At 38.7% G+C, this 19,724-nt stretch overlaps 1 long non-coding RNA gene across 2 annotated transcripts in view; it reads right to left on the bottom strand.

The window, feature by feature from the left end:
* The window catches only part of LOC123608645, a 113,789-nt gene that overhangs the window by 13,624 nt on the left and 80,441 nt on the right, over nt 1-19,724 (bottom strand). For both annotated transcript variants that reach the window (XR_006717356.1, XR_006717355.1), the window contains exons 2-3: nt 5,183-5,282; nt 460-510 (exon numbers count right to left, since the gene is read on the bottom strand). This is a non-coding gene — a long non-coding RNA (uncharacterized LOC123608645). The remainder of the gene's footprint in view (nt 1-459; nt 511-5,182; nt 5,283-19,724) is intronic.

Genomic DNA, 19,724 nt, shown 5'->3' with positions numbered 1-19,724 from the left:
TTGGAGATTAAAATGCACACAACAGGTTTTTTTTTTTTATGAACAAACCTCAGAGAGTAAATCATTTTTTTTCTAAATGTCAAGATAAATTTGTTATTTGTACTCAGAACTCTTAACTCACGATGGCTGTTTGAATGATACCTTAAGTCACTCAAGAAATTCATGGTAGAAACAGGACCAGCAGTGTTAAATTTTACTTCTTTACTCACCTTTTTCCCCCGTCCAGTATTTTTAATTAAAGCAGATGAATTTGCCCTAAATCAGGTTAGACAGTATGCTAGTCTTATCAGATAATTATAGTTTTAATTAATCCTTTCACCCTTAATAACTATCCTAATGGCATATATTGCTCATAATATAAAAAAGCGGGGAAGGAGGATTAAATTGAATCATAAACTTATTTCATGTCTGATTCGCTAGTTCTGATCCTCCTCTCCATCTCCTATCAGACATACTCACCTTCTGGTATCCCTGGTTGAGTGTCAGTCAGATACAGCATGCAGATCTGCCCTATGAAAAGGGGAAGGGAAATGTGTGTTACAGTCACAATGTGGATTTTTTAGGATTCAAAAAGGAACTGTAAATTGTTAGGAAAAGATCTGCCTTTAAAGCTTTTTCCTTTCTACACAACAAATGCCCCTTTCACATTAAAGTCTCCTTTTATATCATTTGAAAGTGCTCTCTTTTTAGTAAAGAGTGTGTAGTCATTCATTAATGGGGTGCCCTGCATGTAGCAGGTGCCAGGAGAGTAAGACAGACCCTGCCCTTGCCCTCACAGTGAATGCAGAGCACAGTGAGCCAGACTGCACAGTTCCATCCCTGCCCTCCCACCCACTCTCTGAATGTCCTTGGGTTGCTCAGCTGCTACTGCTCTTTTATAACACTTTTTAAGGTAGTTATGAGGGATGAATGAAATACTTAGTTTGATGCTTGGCAGGGTGCCTGGCACATTATAAGCACTCAGTAAACATCAGCTGTTATCTTAGGTGATTGAAGTTCTTTTAGGGTATAATTGGAAAATAGAGCAAAGGTATGTACATACAACATACTGACACTACACTTTGCACAAGATAACGGGCCAAAAAAAAAAAAAAAACCACCCAAATTACCATAAAACATCTATACTAAATGTGTTGTACCTCTTAGCTCTGCACTTAGAACTTTCCTTGCTTCATTCATCATTAACTGTGCAGTCAGCCTCATAGCAGAAATAAAATGAAATACAGAAAACATAGCACTTTATATTGCATAAGGTGGTAATTTGCACCCCAGCTCTCCCACAATGTGTGTATCCTTGGATAAGCTACAAAACCTCTTTTCACCTCCTTTCCCCCCTCCCTCATGATATTGCATACATTAAATGAGTTGATATGTGAAAAACAACTGTAAAGGCTCAAATATTGATGTTTTAGAAAGGTAATGTAGAAACAGGGAAGAGAAGTGATACTTATTGAATGTTGGGCATTACAGTTCGTGTTTTAATGCATGTGCTTTAGCTCATTTAATCCTCACAAAGTTCTTTCTAAAGTGGATACCATGTTTCCGATTCTGTGTCTCCCTCTCTCTCTGCCCCTCCCCCGTTCATGCTCTGTCTCTCTCTGTCCCAAAAATAAACGTTGAAAAAAAAAAGTGGATACTTACTCCCATTTTACACTTGGGCTAATAGACTATATTCAATAGTCTCAAGAAGTCCAAAGAAAGAAGATATTTTAGAAAAGAATTTTGCATTTACTCTTTAAGTGGTAAATAATGGAAACCCAAATCAAACCAGCTTAAAAAAATATTATTTTTGGCTTAAATATGGAAAGCTCATTGATCTAGAGGTTCAAATAACAGTGCTTTGTCCACCTCTTAGCCTGGCATCCTGCATCTGGCACCGACCTCAAAAAGAAAATCTTTCCTATACCTCCAGCAAAAATCTGGTGGGCTAGTTTATATGCCCACCTAGAGGGCTGGTGGCTTTGTGTAGGGGAAGGATGACACCCTTCTACCTCTCTTCATGGAACGATCACAACTTCTACAGAAAGGGGGAGGCATTTTTCCCTGATGAAATTTTGGACATAAAAAAGCAATTTGCTTTACAGTTATGGTGGATTTGGTTCCAGACCACCACAATAAAGTGAGTTGAATTATTTTTTTGGTTTCCTACTGCATATAAAAGCTATGTTTATACTATAGTCTATTAAGTGTACAATGGCATTATGCCTAAAAGTAAATGCATACCTTAATTAAAAAGTATTGCTAAAAAAAAAAAAATACCATCATCTGAGCTTCCATCAAGTTGTAAATTTTTTTGCTGGTGGAGGGTCCTGACTCAATGGTAATGGCTGCTGAGTGATCAGAACAGCGGTTGCTGAAACTGGGGGTGGTGGTGGCATTTCCTGAAGACAAGACAACAATGAAGTTTGCCACATCGATTGGCTCTTCTTTTCAGGAATGATTTCTCTGTAGCATGTGATGCTGTTTGACAGCATTTTACACACAGTTGAACTTTCAAAATTACAATCTTTTGAAACCCTACGGCTGCTTTATCAAGTAAGTTTATGTGATATGCTAAACCCTTTATTTCAGCAATCTCCACATCTTCAGTAGATTCCATCTCAAGAACCCTCTTTGCTCCTCTGTAAGCAGCGGCTCCTCATCCCTTCGGGTTTGATCATGTGATTGCAGCAATTCTGACACATCTTCAGGCTCCACTTCTAATCATAATTCTTTTGCTGTGTCTACATCTGCACTTAGTTTCTCCACTGAAGTCTAGAATCCCACAAAGTCATCCGTGAGGGGTAGAATCAACTTCCAAACTTCTGTTAATGTTGATATTTTGACCTCTTCCCATGAATCACATTCTTGATGGAATCTAGAATGGTGAATCCTTTCCAGAAACTTTTCAATGTACTTTTCCCAGATCCATCAGAGGAATCATTACCTATGGCAACTAATGGTCTTAAAAAAGTGTGTTTCTTAAATAAGATTTGAGTGTCAAAATTACTCCTTGATCCATGGAGAGAGAATGGATGCTGTGTCAGCAGGCATGAAAACAACATGCATATCACACAAATATCACTGTATGTCATCAGAGCTCGTGGGTGTCTAGATATATTGTCAATGAGAAGTAATATTTTGAAAGGAGGCTTTTTCTGAGCAGTAGGTCTCAACACTGGGCTTAAAATACTCAGCAAACCATGTTGTAAACATATGTGCTATCATCCAAGCTTTGTTGCATTTATAGAGCCAGGCAGAGTAGATTCATCATAATTCTTAAAGACCCTAGGATTTTCAGGATGGTAAAAACACTGCCTTGACCCCTGAGAAGAGAGTCAGTCTGTCCTGTGAAGCTTTGAAGACAGGCACTGACTTCCCCTTTCTAGTTCTGAAAGTCCTAGATGGATCTTCCAATATAAGGCTATTTTGTTTACATTGAAAAATCTTGTTTAGAGTAGCCTCCTTCATTAATGATCTTATCTAGTTCTCCTGGAGAACTTGCTGCGGCTTCTACATCAGCACTTGCTGCTTCATCTTGCATTTTATGTTTTGAAGACAGCTTCTTTCCTTAAACCTCATGAACCAATATCTGCTAGCTTCATACTTTTCTTCAGGAGCTTCCTCAACTCTCTCAGCCTTCATAGAACTGAAAAGAGTTAGGGCCTTGCTCTGGATTAGGCTTTGGTTTAAGGGAATATTGTGGCTGGTTTGATCTTCTATCTAGACCACAAAACTTTCTCCTTATCAGCAATAGTCCATTTCACTTTCTTATCATTAATGTGTTCACTGGAGTAGCACTTTTAATTTCCTTCGAGAACTTTTCCTTTGCATTCACAACTTGGCTGTTTGGCACAAAAGGCCTAGCTTTTGGTCTGTCAACCAAAAGCTTCCAACATGCCTTCCTCACTAAGCATAATCATTTCTAGCTTTTGATTTAAAGTGAGAGAAATGTGATTATTCCTTTCACTTGAATACTTAAGAGACTTGTAGGATTATTAATTGGCCTAACTTCAATATTGTTGTGTCTTAAGGAATAAAATGCCCAAGGGGAGGGAGAAAGATGGGAAATGTCCAGTGGAATAGTCAGAACACACACAACGGTTATTAAGTTTGCCATCTTATATGGGAGTGGTTGGCATTCCAAAACAATTACAACAGTAACATCAAAGATCACTGATTAGATATTTTTATATGGTGACAGATGATAGCTACACTTGCTATGAACATAGCATAACATACAGACTTGTTGAATCACTATGTTGCACACCTGAAATTAATGTAACATTGTGTGTCAGCTGTATTTTAATTAAAAAATCACTACTTAGAGATAACCATACAAATAAAATGAAAATTAAAAATATTGCAAGAATCATTAAAATGTGACAGAGGAATGAAATGAGCAAATGCTGTTGGAAAAATGACACCAACTTGTTCAATGCAGGGTTGCAACAAACCTTCAAATTATAAAAAATGCAGTATTTGTGAACTGCAATAAAGTGAAGCACAATAAAATGAGGTGTGCCTGTATTTTCCAATTAACAATATCTAATTAATGGCTCTTATGGAAAAAAAAAATATCAAAAGGCTCTTAATGGAACAAGCATTAGTTACTCAAAACTCTGTATCTCTAGCAACAAGCCATTTTAGCAATATGATTACAACCATGGGGTTGCACTATGAAGTTAATTCTGTTGTTGAAGGGTGAACTGTCCCATCATTATTGTAAGATGAGTATGTAAGACATTAACACTTTAGAGTTCACAGAGGAGTTCCAGAAATGTACTTTTTTTGTACCAAATGCTACATTTGTGAAATAACATCTATATATAAATGAACATACTCTATTTCAATCTAGAGCAAAACAAAACTTAGAAATGGGTAGCCAGGATAGGGTAGAAACAGTTGGGTTGGAGTTTGCCACTTACTAATTAAAACTTTGGTTAAATAATTTAACTTTTCTTAAGGTTTCCTCAGATGTGAAATGGGGCTGATCATAGTTTACAGTTATTGTGAGGATTAAATAAGGTGATGTTTTCTTGAGAGAAGAGACTAAGTAAAACAGGCATGTCAGTAGAGGGAGAACATTACCTATTAAGCATTTTCTAATGTTTCTGTATCAATACCCCAAACTCTTCTGTATCAATACCCCAACAGAAGCTTGTCAATATGGTATCTTAAAAAACTAAATGTGATATTTTACCCTATAATCTGCCATCTTTGAAGTCACCTTGTCATTATGGACCCACGCGGAGGTTGCGGTCGCCCACAGAAGGACTTTGCTGCTCCCAGGAACAGGCAGCCTGTGGGAGAAGCAGCTTTACACACATAGTTTTGCTTCTCCAGTTGTTTCCATGGAGGAGTAACAGAAATAGGAGCCCCTGCTCTGGTCTGAAGGCAGAGTATTAGAATTCAGGAAGAAGCCTCTCTGCTAGTATAGCTAAGGGGGGTGTCCTGAATAGCATGGCCAAGGGCAGCTGTTTTTCTTCTCTCTTTAACTGACCTGAATATCAAATTTCAGAATTTTTGTCCCAGTTAATATGGATCCTGGTAAGGCCTACTTTTCACACTATCTGTAACAGGACATCATAGACTTCAGGGCTTTTTTTCACACTGATAAAAAGAACCTGAGAGTTACCATATATACACAGTTGGGATACTGAAAACCTCTGGGTACACCTAGAAACATGGGTTTATTGCAGTTTTGTTTTTCTTCTACAAGGACTTCCCTCCGGTTCTTAAATTTACCTCCAACAGTTTGTTTCTAATGTCAGTTGACATCCTAATTTACTCTCCTAAGCACTTACAGAAGAACTCCTTCAATAATCAGCACAAATCTCTATGTTCTGTATCCAAAATATTTTTCAGCAGAGAAAGAGAATCAGTAGAACCAAAGAACATATGCCAGGAGAATCTGTTACCACTCAAACATTACTACTGGGGTCCAGAATCAATGGGGCCCATAACTCTGAGGTCTAGTTTTAAATAAACAAGTTTGCTTTATTCTTTAGGCATTAGTTCTCAAAGTGTGTCTCCTGCCCACCCCCCAAGCCTCACCAGTGTCCCCTGGGAACTTGTTAGAAATGCCAATTTTTGGGGCGCCTGGGTGGCTCAGTCAAGCCTCCAACTTGGGCTCAGGTCATGATCTCATGGTTCGTGAATTCAGCTCCGCATTGGCTCTGTGCTGACAGCTCAGAGCCTGGAGCCTGCCTCAGATTCTGTCTCCCTCTCTCTTTGCCCCTCCCCTGCTCTCTGTCTCTCTCAAATAAACATTAAAAGAAGAAATGCCAATCCTTAGGTTCCACCCTAGATCTCCTAAATCAATGACTCTGGGTGTAAGGCATTCTGTATTTGAACAAGTCCTCCAGGGATTCTGATGCAACTCAAGGTTGAGAACCAGTGCTCTGAGCTAACACTAGTAGGTGAGGGGTTGAGGGGCATTTCTACTTAGATTGGCTACCTGCAGGGTTTTGCAAATTGAAATTTAGCACAGCTTGGGATCATAGTGTGAATGTACAGTATATGAACTCACCTTTGTCCCTCACACTGCACTTTTTTTTTTTAAGTTTATTTTATTTTGAGAGAGACAGAGAGTATAAGCAGGGGAGGGGCAGAGAGAGAGAGAGAATCCCAAGCAGGCTCTGTACGGTCAACACAGAGCCCAATGTGGGGCTTGAACCCACGAAACCATGAGGTCATGACCTGAATGAAATCAAGACTCAAATGCCTAACTGACCAAGCCACCCAGGCGCCCCCTCACACTGCACTTTTTGGACCAGAAACAAATCACTGTCTTTTTTATGGCTACAACAGTTATGGTCTATAACAGTCAGTCCTCTGTTATGTATCAGAAGAGTTGAACTAGTCAGGGAAGAGGAATGCCATTGGAACCACCAGCACCAAAAAGATGGAGTGGTTCATATGTCATTCCTCTATCATAGCCTATCGTCCCTAAGCTTCCAGAAAAACCCTCAAAATGTTGTCCTACCACATTTCCTGAAGAACTAATCAATATGGTTTAAATCTGACATTCTTTGTAGGGCATGCACTTTGGTATAGCAACAAGTTTATTAAATTTAAAAGTTTAGCTTTTTCAAAATTTGAGAAAAATGTGTGTGTGTGTGTGTGTGTGTGTGTGTGTGTGTACTTAATGTTCCAGGCAAGTAACTTCTTTGCTTGAGGTTTAAGAAACATTAAAATTATCTAAATGAAATTGGCCTATAAACAGGGAATATGTTAAAAATTAGAAGTATTCAAATTTCTCATGTGTCCACTTTTTGCATCTTTGAAGACACATAAATAAGAATTCTGATGTACATCCAGAGATAGTCCCTACCTCTACCTACACAAGTAGGCCATGTTTTATGAATTTGGATTTTGTTTGCTATATAAAGTCTCCATCTGCCTTTCTCTGACTTCCTTGATTTATATGGCTGTTACCAAAAACCCCCACCTCATCAAGGACATACCTGTTGCTGTATAATCTGTTATAAACAGATATAGATATAAACAGTTAAAGATGGTGCCCAGTACTGGGCCATGCAAAATAGTGATGGTGGTTATGATGAGGTAGGGGGAGTGGTGGGTAAAGGAAGTGGTGGTTATGAAATTAGCTACATTTCCAAATGTGTACTCAGGAGAAACATTGTTTTTCAAGGGCTTAGTTCCCATAAAATGCATTACCACTAGGAAATGTACAATTGGATGGGCCATTAAAAATGTAGTGGGCTTGTACAACTTAAATATATTCTTAAAGCTGTGATTATCCCAATGTAATTTTGGCCTTGGACTAGCAAACTCTTAATCAATATAATATTGGTTCTAACACTCACAGCAATTGTAACTTTACCAACTTCCTTAGGGAATTATAATTTTACCAATTTCATTTCTACTCTATTGATAAGCAAGTAAAAAGTTATCTTTCAGTTATGAAATTCTCCCCTTACATTCCTTCGCCTGTTCTCATTTTCAGCTGTGACTTAATTTCTATTTCTTTTTAAGTGTTTTTTTGATTAACTGCGAAGTTTGATAGAGCCAGCAGCATAATTAAATCGGTGTATATTGTCATTTGGGTCTTTCCTGAGCTTGCTGAAAGGTTGCTAGGATACTCTCTTAAAGATACAGTTCTCTTGATTAATTGCAAAACCTGGATTGCCCAAGTAACATTTTTATTAATTCATAAAAATGTAGGTCAGGATTGCATTTAAATTTATAGCAAGATGAGTGGTATATATCTCTGGATGCTTTTAGCTTTACAGAAATGTGTCTAGGTACACTTATAAAGAATGTGTTTTGAATTACAATTTAGTGGTTAAGAATTAGTCACTTTTAGTTAAGGGAGAGTATTCCTTTGTGTTGTACAATGTATATGGGTTTGGGACTGAAAGAACTCTGAACTTTAAATTGCCACTAGGAAATAATCCATGGTGTAATACTGTAGACATCTTACTGTAGTTATTAGGATTATAATTATTGACGTATTCAATTCCAGAATTTCATATAAAGTACAATTATTGTTTCTGGTTGATTTAATAAAATAAATCAAGAAACTGATAAACAACTTCATCTATAATAGTTTGATGTGATATGGCCAGTTGTTTCAAAGGTTAAGGATGAGCAAATGGCTTTAAATGGTTGGCATTCTTCCAACAATTGTTTTATAGCTAATAAATCTGAAAATAACTATGACTGAACCTACTCAACTGTCAATCATCCAGTTCATCTATTCATTCACTTAAAAGCCTCCAAACACTTTATGGGGCTTATATTATATACAATGCACTTTAGTAGAAGTCAAAAGTGGATTTTTAGATGACATGAGGCTTTTATTTCAGAACAGCAATTTTTATACTAATATGGAAGATAGATTACACCATTCAAGAATTGCACATAAGAAGTAAGAGAACATAAATAACTAGAAAATAATTAACGAACTGGGAATAAGTACATACCCATCATCACTACTTTAAATGTAAATGGTCTAAATGCTCCATTCAATAGATAGTATGCAGGAATGGTTAAAAAATAGACTCAACTATGCTGCTTATAAGAGATTCACTTTAAACCTAAAGACACACACAGATTAAAAAGTGAAAGGCTGGAGAAAGATTTTCCGCACAAATGGAAGGAAAAACAAAAGCCAGGATAGCAATACTTAGACAAAATAGAATTTAAAACAAAGACTGTAATAAGAGACAAAGAAGGACATTACATAATGATAAAGGAATCAATCCAACAAGAGGAGGTAACAATTGTAAATATCTACGTACCCAACATTGGAGTACCTAAATACATAAAGCAAATATTAACAGACATAAGGGAAGAAAGCGACGGCAATACAATAGGAGGGGACTTTAACACTTACATCAATGGGTAGATCATCCAGACAGAAAATAAATAAGTAAACAGTGTTTTTGAAAGACACATTAGACCAGATGGACATAAAAGAGATAGAACATTCCATCAAAAACCACAGAATACACATTCTTTTCAAGTACACATGGAACAATCTCCAGGATAGACTACATGTTGGGCCACAAAACAAGTCAATAACTTCAAGAAGACTGAAATCAGAGGAGGGAAGATGGCGGCGTAGGAGGACGCTGGGCTCACCGCGCGTCCTGCTGATCACTTAGATTCCACCTACACCTGCCTAAATAACCCAGAAAACCGCCAGAGGATTAGCAGAACGGAGTCGCCGGAGCCAAGCGCAGACGAGAGGCCCACGGAAGAGGGTAGGAAGGGCGGCGAGGCGGTGCGCGCTCCACGGACTGGCGGGAGGGAGCTGGGGCAGAGGGGTGGCTCACCGGCCAAGCAGAGCCCCGGAGGCTGGCTTGCAAAAGCGGAGGGGCCTGACGGACTGTGTTCCGACAGCAAGCGCGACTTAGCGTCTGGGAGGTCATAAGTTAACGGCTCTGCTTGGAAAGCATGAAGGCTGGAGGACAAAGGGAGGGAGAGCTGCTGAGCCCCCGGACGACAGAGCTCAGCTTGGTGGGGAACAAAGGCGCTCGCCAGCGCCATCTCCCCCGCCCATCCCCCAGCCAAAATCCCAGAGAGAACCAGTTCCTGCCAGGGAACTTCCTCGCTCCGCGCAAACACCCAACTCTGTGCTTCTGCGGAGCCAAACCGCCGGCAGCGGATCTGACTCCCTCCCGCTGCCACAGGGCCCCTCCTGAAGTGGATCACCTAAGGAGAAGCGAGCTAAGCCTGCCCCTCCTGCCCCTGTGCACCTTGCCTACCCACCCCAGCTAATACGCCAGATCCCCAGCATCACAAGCCTGGCAGCGTGCAAGTAGCCCAGACGGGCCACGCCACCCCACAGTGAATCCCGCCCCTAGGAGAGGGGAAGAGAAGGCACACACCAGTCTGACTGTGGCCCCAGCGGTGGGCGGGGGCAGACATCAGGTCGGAGTGCGGCCCCGCCCACCAACTCCAGTTATACACCACAGCACAGGGGAAGTGCCCTGCAGGTCCTCACCACGCCAGGGACTATCCAAAATGACCAAGCGGAAGAATTCCCCTCAGAAGAATCTCCAGGAAATAACAACAGCTAATGAGCTGATCAAAAAGGATTTAAATAATATAACAGAAAGTGAATTTAGAATAATAGTCATAAAATTAATCGCCGGGCTTGAAAACAGTATAGAGGACAGCAGAGAATCTCTTGCTACAGAGATCAAGGGACTAAGGAACAGTCACGAGGAGCTGAAAAACGCTTTAAATGAAATGCAAAACAAAATGGAAACCACCACGGCTCGGATTGAAGAGGCAGAGGAGAGAATAGGTGAACTAGAAGATAAAGTTATGGAAAAAGAGGAAGCTGAGAAAAAGAGAGATCAAAAAATCCAGGAGTATGAGGGGAAAATTAGAGAACTAAGTGATACACTAAAAAGAAATAATATACGCATAATTGGTATCCCAGAGGAGGAAGAGAGAGGGAAAGGTGCTGAAGGGGTACTTGAAGAAGTAATAGCTGAGAACTTCCCTGAACTGGGGAAGGAAAAAGGCATTGAAATCCAAGAGGCACAGAGAACTCCCTTCAGACGTAACTTGAATCGACCTTCTGCACGACATATCATAGTGAAACTGGCAAAATACAAGGATAAAGAGAAAATTCTGAAAGCAGCAAGGGGTAAACGTGCCCTCACATATAAAGGGAGACCTATAAGACTCGTGACGGATCTCTCTTTTGAAACTTGGCAGGCCAGAAAGAATTGGCACGAGATTTTCAGTGTGCTAGACAGAAAAAATATGCAGCCGAGAATCCTTTATCCAGCAAGTCTGTCATTTAGAATAGAAGGAGAGATAAAGGTCTTCCCAAACAAACAAAAACTGAAGGAATTTGTCACCACTAAACCAGCCCTACAAGAGATCCTAAGGGGGACCCTGTGAGACAAAGTACCAGAGACATCACTACAAGCATAAAGCATACAGACATCACAATGACTCTAAACCCGTATCTTTCTATAATAACACTGAATGTAAATGGATTAAATGCGCCAACCAAAAGACATAGGGTATCAGAATAGATAAAAAAACAAGACCCATCTATTTGCTGTCTACAAGAGACTCATTTTAGACCTGAGGACACCTTTAGATTGAGAGTGAGGGGATGGAGAACTATTTATCATGCTACTGGAAGCCAAAAGAAAGCTGGAGTAGCCATACTTATATCAGACAAACTAGACTTTAAATTAAAGGCTGTAACAAGAGATGAAGAAGGACATTATATAATAGTTACAGGGTCTATCCATCAGGAAGAGCTAACAATTATAAATGTCTATGCGCCGAATACCGGAGCCCCCAAATATATAAAACAACTACTCATAAACATAAGCAACCTTATTGATAAGGATGTGGTAATTGCAGGGGACTTTAACACCCCACTTACAGAAATGGACAGATCATCTAGACACACGATCAATAAAGAAACAAGGGCCCTGAATGAGACATTGGATCAGATGGACTTGACAGATATATTTAGAACTCTGCATCCCAAAGCAACAGAATATACTTTCTTCTCCAGTGCACATGGAACATTCTCCAAGATAGATCATATATTGGGTCACAAAACAGCCCTTCATAAGTTTACCAGAATTGAAATTATATCATGCATACTTTCAGACCACAATGCTATGAAGCTTGAAATCAACCACAGAAAAAAGTCTGGAAAACCTCCAAAAGCATGGAGGTTAAAGAACACCCTACTAACGAATGAGTGGGTCAACCAGGCAATTAGAGAAGAAATTAAAAAATATATGGAAACAAACGAAAATGAAAATACAACAATCCAAACGCTTTGGGACGCAGCGAAGGCAATCCTGAGAGGAAAATACATTGCAATCCAGGCCTATCTCAAGAAACAAGAAAAATCCCAAATACAAAATCTACCAGCACACCTAAAGGAAATGGAAGCAGAACAGCAAAGGCAGCCTAAACCCAGCAGAAGAAGAGAAATAATAAAGATCAGAGCAGAAATAAACAATATAGAGTCTAAAAAAACTGTAGAGCAGATCAATGAAACCAAGAGTTGGTTTTTTGAAAAAATAAACAAAATTGACAAACCTCTAGCCAGGCTTCTCAAAAAGAAAAGGGAGATGACCCAAATAGATAAAATCATGAATGAAAATGGAATTATTACAACCAATCCCTCAGAGATACAAACAATTATCAGGGAATACTATGAAAAATTATATGCCAACAAATTGGACAACCTGGAAGAAATGGACAAATTCCTGAACACCCACACTCTTCCAAAACTCAATCAGGAGGAAATAGAAAGCTTGAACAGACCCATAACCAGCGAAGAAATTGAATCGGTTATCAAAAATCTCCCAACAAATAAGAGTCCAGGCCCAGATGGCTTCCCAGGGGAGTTCTACCAGACATTTAAAGCAGAGATAATACCTATCCTTCTCAAGCTATTCCAAGAAATAGAAAGGGAAGGAAAACTTCCAGACTCATTCTATGAAGCCAGTATTACTTTGATTCCTAAACCAGACAAAGACCCAGTAAAAAAAGAGAACTACCGGCCAATATCCCTGATGAATATGGATGCAAAAATTCTCAATAAGATACTAGCAAATCGAATTCAACGGCATATTAAAAGAATTATCCACCATGATCAAGTGGGATTCATTCCTGGGATGCAGGGCTGGTTCAACATTCGCAAATCAATCAACGTGATACATCACATTAACAAAAAAAAAGAGAAGAACCATATGATCCTGTCCATCGATGCAGAAAAGGCCTTTGACAAAATCCAGCACCCTTTCTTAATAAAAACCCTTGAGAGAGTCGGGATAGAAGGAACATACTTAAAGATCATAAAAGCCATTTATGAAAAGCCCACAGCTAACATCATCCTCAACGGGGAAAAACTGAGAGCTTTTTCCCTGAGATCAGGAACACGACAGGGATGCCCACTCTCACCGCTGTTGTTTAACATAGTGCTGGAAGTTCTAGCATCAGCAATCAGACAACAAAAGGAAATCAAAGGCATCAAAATTGGCAAAGATGAAGTCAAGCTTTCGCTTTTTGCAGATGACATATTATTATACATGGAAAATCTGATAGACTCCACCAAAAGTCTGCTAGAATTGATACATGAATTCAGCAAAGTTGCAGGATACAAAATCAATGTACAGAAATCAGTTGCATTCTTATACACTAACAATGAAGCAACAGAAAGACAAATAAAGAAACTGATCCCATTCACAATTGCACCAAGAAGCATAAAATACCTAGGAATAAATCTAACCAAAGATGTAAAGGATCTGTATGCTGAAAACTATAGAAAACTTATGAAGGAAATTGAAGAAGATTTAAAGAAATGGAAAGACATTCCCTGCTCATGGATTGGAAAAATAAATATTGTCAAAATGTCAATACTACCCAAAGCTATCTACACATTCAATGCAATCCCAATCAAAATTGCACCAGCATTCTTCTCGAAACTAGAACAAGCAATCCTAAAATTCATATGGAACCACAAAAGGCCCCGAATAGCCAAAGGAATTTTGAAGAAGAAGACCAAAGCAGGAGGCATCACAATCCCAGACTTTAGCCTCTACTACAAAGCTGTCATCATCAAGACAGCATGGTATTGGCACAAAAACAGACACATAGACCAATGGAATAGAATAGAAACCCCAGAACTAGACCCACAAACGTATGGCCAACTCATCTTTGACAAAGCAGGAAAGAACATCCAATGGAAAAAAGACAGCCTCTTTAACAAATGGTGCTGGGAGAACTGGACAGCAACATGCAGAAGGTTGAAACTAGACCACTTTCTCACACCATTCACAAAAATAAACTCAAAATGGATAAAGGACCTGAATGTGAGACAGGAAACCATCAAAACCTTAGAGGAGAAAGCAGGAAAAGACCTCTCTGACCTCAGCCGTAGCAATCTCTTACTCGACACATCCCCAAAGGCAAGGGAATTAAAAGCAAACGTGAATTACTGGGACCTTATGAAGATAAAAAGCTTCTGCACAGCAAAGGAAACAACCAACAAAACTAAAAGGCAACCAACGGAATGGGAAAAGATATTTGCAAATGACATATCAGACAAAGGGTTAGTATCCAAAATCTATAAAGAGCTCACCAAACTCCACACCCGAAAAACAAATAACCCAGTGAAGAAATGGGCAGAAAACATGAATAGACACTTCTCTAAAGAAGACATCCGGATGGCCAACAGGCACATGAAAAGATGTTCAGCGTCGCTCCTTATCAGGGAAATACAAATCAAAACCACACTCAGGTATCACCTCACGCCAGTCAGAGTGGCCAAAATGAACAAATCAGGAGACTCTAGATGCTGGAGAGGATGTGGAGAAATGGGAACCCTCTTGCACTGTTGGTGGGAATGCAAATTGGTGCAGCCGCTCTGGAAAGCAGTGTGGAGGTTCCTCAGAAAATTAAAAATAGACCTATCCTATGACCCAGCAACAGCACTGCTAGGAATTTATCCAAGGGATACAGGAGTACTGATGCATAGGGGCACTTGTACCCCAATGTTCATAGCAGCACTCTCAACAATAGCCAAATTATGGAAAGAGCCTAAATGTCCATCAACTGATGAATGGATAAAGAAATTGTGGTTTATATACACAATGGAATACTACGTGGCAATGAGAAAAAATGAAATATGGCCTTTTGTAGCAACGTGGATGGAACTGGAGAGTGTGATGCTAAGTGAAATAAGCCATACAGAGAAAGACAGATACCAAATGGTTTCACTCTTATGTGGAGCCTGAGAAACTTAACAGGAACCCATGGGGGAGGGGGAGGAAAAAAGAAAAAAAAAAAAAAAAAAGAGGTTAGAATGGGAGAGAGCCAAAGCATAAGAGACTGTTAAAAACTGAGAACAAACTGAGGGTTGATGGGGGGTGGGAGGGAGGAGAGGGTGGGTGATGGGTATCAAGGAGGGCACCTTTTGGGATGAGCACTGGGTGTTGTATGGAAACCAATTTGACAATAAATTTCATATATTAAAAAAAAATAATAAAATAAAAAAAAAGACTGAAATCATATGCATCTTTTCCAACCACAATGGTATGAAATTAGAAATCAGTTACAAGAAAAAAGAAAAAAAAAGAAAAAAAAACACAAACAAGTGGAGGCTAGACAGCATGTTAGTGAACAGGCAATGAACAAACAAAGAAATCAAAGAGGAAATAGAAAAATACATAGAAACAAATGAAAACACAATGTTCCAAAAACCTTTGGCATGTAGTAAAAGCAGTTCTAAGATGGAATTTATTTATTTATTTATTTATTTATTTATTTATTTATTCTTCCATCCATCCATCCAATTTATTTTTAATATGGAAATTTATAGCAATAAAGGCCTACCTCAAGGAACAAGAAAAATCTCAATCTCAATCTAACCTTGTCCCTAAAGAAATTAGAAAAAGAAGAACAAAGCCCAAAGCCAGTAGGGGAAAAAATGATAATAAAATCAGAGCAGAAATAAATGAAATAAGACTTAAAAAATAGAAAAAAAATCAAGGAAAGCAAGAGCTGGTTCTTTGAAAAGATAAAATTGATAAACCTTTAGCCAGACTCATCAAGAAAAATAAGAAAGGACCCAAGTAAATAAAATTAGAAATGAAAGAGAAGTAACACTGACACCCCAGAAACACAAAGGATTGGAAGAGACTACTACAAAAAAATTATATGCCAGCAAATTGGACAACGTGAAAGAAAAGGATACATTCCCAGAAGCATACAATCTAACAACACTGAATCAGGAAGAAATAGAAAATCTGAACAGATCAATTACAAGTAACAACATTGAATCACCAATCAAAAAACTCATAAGAAACAGAAGCCCAGGACCAGATGGATTCACAGGTCAATTATACCAAACACTTAAAGAAGAATTAATACCTATTCTCCTCAAACTAATCCAAAAAGTAAGAGGAAAGAAAGCTCCCAAATATATCAACAAATCCTCAGTTATCTTCAACAAAATATTAGCAAGCCTAATTTAATAATACGTTAAAAGGATCAGTCACCACAAACAAGTAGAATTTATTCCAGGGATGCAAAGATGTCTCAATATTCACAAATCAATGTGATACACTTCATCAACAAGCAAAGCATAAAAATCATATGATTATTTCAATAGGTGCAGAAAAAAAGCATTGACAAAATTCAACATCTGTTCATGATAAAAACTTTCAACAAAGTGGGTGTAAAGGGAACATACCTCAACATTAAAAGACCATATATGACAAACCCACAGCTAACATCATACTCAATTGGGAAAAACTAAGATCCTTTCCTCTGAGATCAGGAACAAGATTAGGATTCCACTCACCACTATTATTCAAGATAGCACTGGAAGTCCTTGCCACAGCAATCAGACACGAAGAAGAAATAAAAGGCACCTATGTTGCTAAGGAAGAAGTTAAATTCTCACTATTTCAGATGACATTATTTCATACAGAGAAAACCCTAAAGACTTCACCAAAAAAACCCATTAGAAGTTATAAATGAATTCAGTAAAGTTGAAGGATACAAAATTAATACCTGGAAATCAGTAGTGTTTCTTTACACTAATAACAAAGTAGCAAAAAGAGAAATTAAGAAAAAAATTCCATTTACAATTGCACCAAAAAGAATAAAATACTTAGGAATAAACTTGACAAAGGAGGTGAAAGATTTGTACTCTGAAACCTATAAAACACTGATGAAAAAAACTGAAGATGACACAAATGAAAAGATATTCCATGCTGATATACTGAAAGAATTGATATTGTTAAAATGTCCATACTACCCAAAGCAATCTAAAGATTCAGTGCAATCCCTATCAAAATACCAATGATCTTTTTCACAGAACCAGAATAGTCCTGAAATTTGTGTGGAATCACAACAGACTCCAAACAGCCAAAGTAATCAAGAAGAACAAAGCTGGAAGTTCCACAATTCTAGATTTCAAGACAATACAAAGCTGTAGTAATCAAAACAGTATGATACTAGCACAAAAATAGACACATAGATCAATAGAACAGAATAGAAGGTCCAGAAATAAATCCACATGTATATAGTCGATTAATCTATGACAAAGAAGCAAGAATATACAATGAGGAAAAGACTGTGTCTTCAATAAATAGTGCTGGGAATATTGGACAGCTACACGCAAAAGAATGAAAGTGGACCTCTTTTCTACACCATACACAAATAGATTAAAGACCTAAATGGGGGGGCGCCTGGGTGGCGCAGTCGGTTGAGCGTCCGACTTCAGCCAGGTCACGATCTCGCGGTCCGTGAGCCGTGAGTTCGAGCCCCACATCGGGCTCTGTGCTGACCGCTCAGGGCCTGGAGCCTTGTTTCCGATTCTGTGTCTCCCTCTCTCTCTGCCCCTCCCCTGTTCATGCTCTGTCTCTCTCTGTCCCAAAAATAAATAAACGTTGAAAAAAAAAAAAATTAAAAAAAAAAAAAAAAAAAAAGACCTAAATGGGAGACCTGAAACCATAAAACTCCTAAAAGAAAACACAGGCAGTAATTTCTTTGACATTGTCCATAGAAATATTTTTTTTAGATAAATCTCCTCAGGCAAGGGAAACTAAAGCAAAAATAAACTATTGGAACTGCACCAAAATGAGGTTTTTGCACAGCAAAGAAAACTATTAACAAAATGAAAAGGCAACCTACTGAAAGGAAGAAGATACTTGCAGATGATATATTTGATAAGGAGTTAATACTCAAAATATATAAATAACTTACACAACTCAACACCAAAAAATGATCTGATTAATTTGTTTTCCAAAGAAGGCATACAGATAGCCAACAGGCATATGAAAAGATGCTCATCATTAATCATCAGAGAAATGCAAATCAAAACCACAATGAGATATCATCTTACACCTGTTAGAATGGTAACATCAAAAAGACAAGAAATAACAGGTGTTGGCAAAAATTTTGAGAGAAGGGGCCCCATGTGCACTGCTGGTGGGAATGTAAATTGGTGCAGCCACTGTGAAAAACAGTATGGAGGTTTCTCAAAATTTTTAAAATAGAAATACCATATGATCCAGTAATTCCACTCTTGGGTATTTACCTAAATAAAACAAAAACACCAATTAGGGAAGATATATGTACCCCTATGTTTACTGCAGCATCATTTGCAATAGCCAAGATATGGAAACAACCTAAGTGTTCATCAATTGATAAATGGATAAAGGAGATGTGAATAAATAAATAAACAAACAAATAAATAAATATTACTCAACTATAAGATTTAATAAGAATGAAATCCTGTCATTTGCAACAACATGAATAGACCCAGATGGTTTTATGCTAAGTGAAATAAGAGAAAGACAAATACTGTATGATTGCATTTATATGTGGAATCTAAAAACAAGGGAATAAACAAACAAAAAGCAGAAACAGACTCATAGAAACAGACAACTAGTAGTTGCCAGAGGAAAAGGGGATAGGGGAATTGGCAAAATGGGTGAAAGGGAGTGGGAGACATAGGCTTCCAGTTATGAAATGAATAAATCACAGGGATGGAAGGTACAGCAGAGGGAATTTAGTCAATGGTATTGTAATACTGTTGTATGGTGACAAATGGTGAGCATAGAGTAACTTGTAAACTTGTTCAATCATCATGTACACCTGAAATGTAACTGTGTGTCAACTATATTTCAATTAAAAGAAAAAAGAAAGAATTGAAGAGTAATGGTACAAAGAGAGAGCCCAAGAAGTACATCCAGAACCTTCAGCATTGTGGATGATTTTGTGGGAGCCCTTACTCTGGTTTCGTCCCATGGAGATCACAGGGCAATCTGCTGGGCTCAACTACTAAGAATCAAATTGTGATGAACAAGTGGGGAGGGGCTTCTAATAACCAGCACTCATATCTTGGTAGACAGAGTTCCCACTAGCACGGCTGAAATAGTAATCCCAAAGAGCAGTTCTGCTCATCTGCAAACCAAGTCAGGGGAGGGGGCAGTCTGACCAGGGAACTCAGTAGGGTGCAGGTCTCCCTAATTTGGGTCCCCAAACAAGGATTTTTGCTGTAGCCTGGCCTTCTCCCACTCAGCAGAGGTACTGAGTCATAGCCCCATCTGCTGTAAATTGGGGCTCCCGGCTCCCAGCTCTCCCTAGCAGAAAACCTGTTCAAGAAAATTTAGGAGTTGGTGGAGTGGGCCTTCCTAGGCCTCCCTAGAGAAGAGCCTGTGTTATAGCCCCACTTGCTGCAGAGCATGGCCCACAGCCCCATC

Source organism: Leopardus geoffroyi, chromosome B2 (genome assembly GCF_018350155.1).
Source record: "Leopardus geoffroyi isolate Oge1 chromosome B2, O.geoffroyi_Oge1_pat1.0, whole genome shotgun sequence".
NCBI lineage: Eukaryota > Metazoa > Chordata > Mammalia > Carnivora > Felidae > Leopardus > Leopardus geoffroyi.
This window is presented reverse-complemented; position numbering and strand designations above follow the sequence as displayed.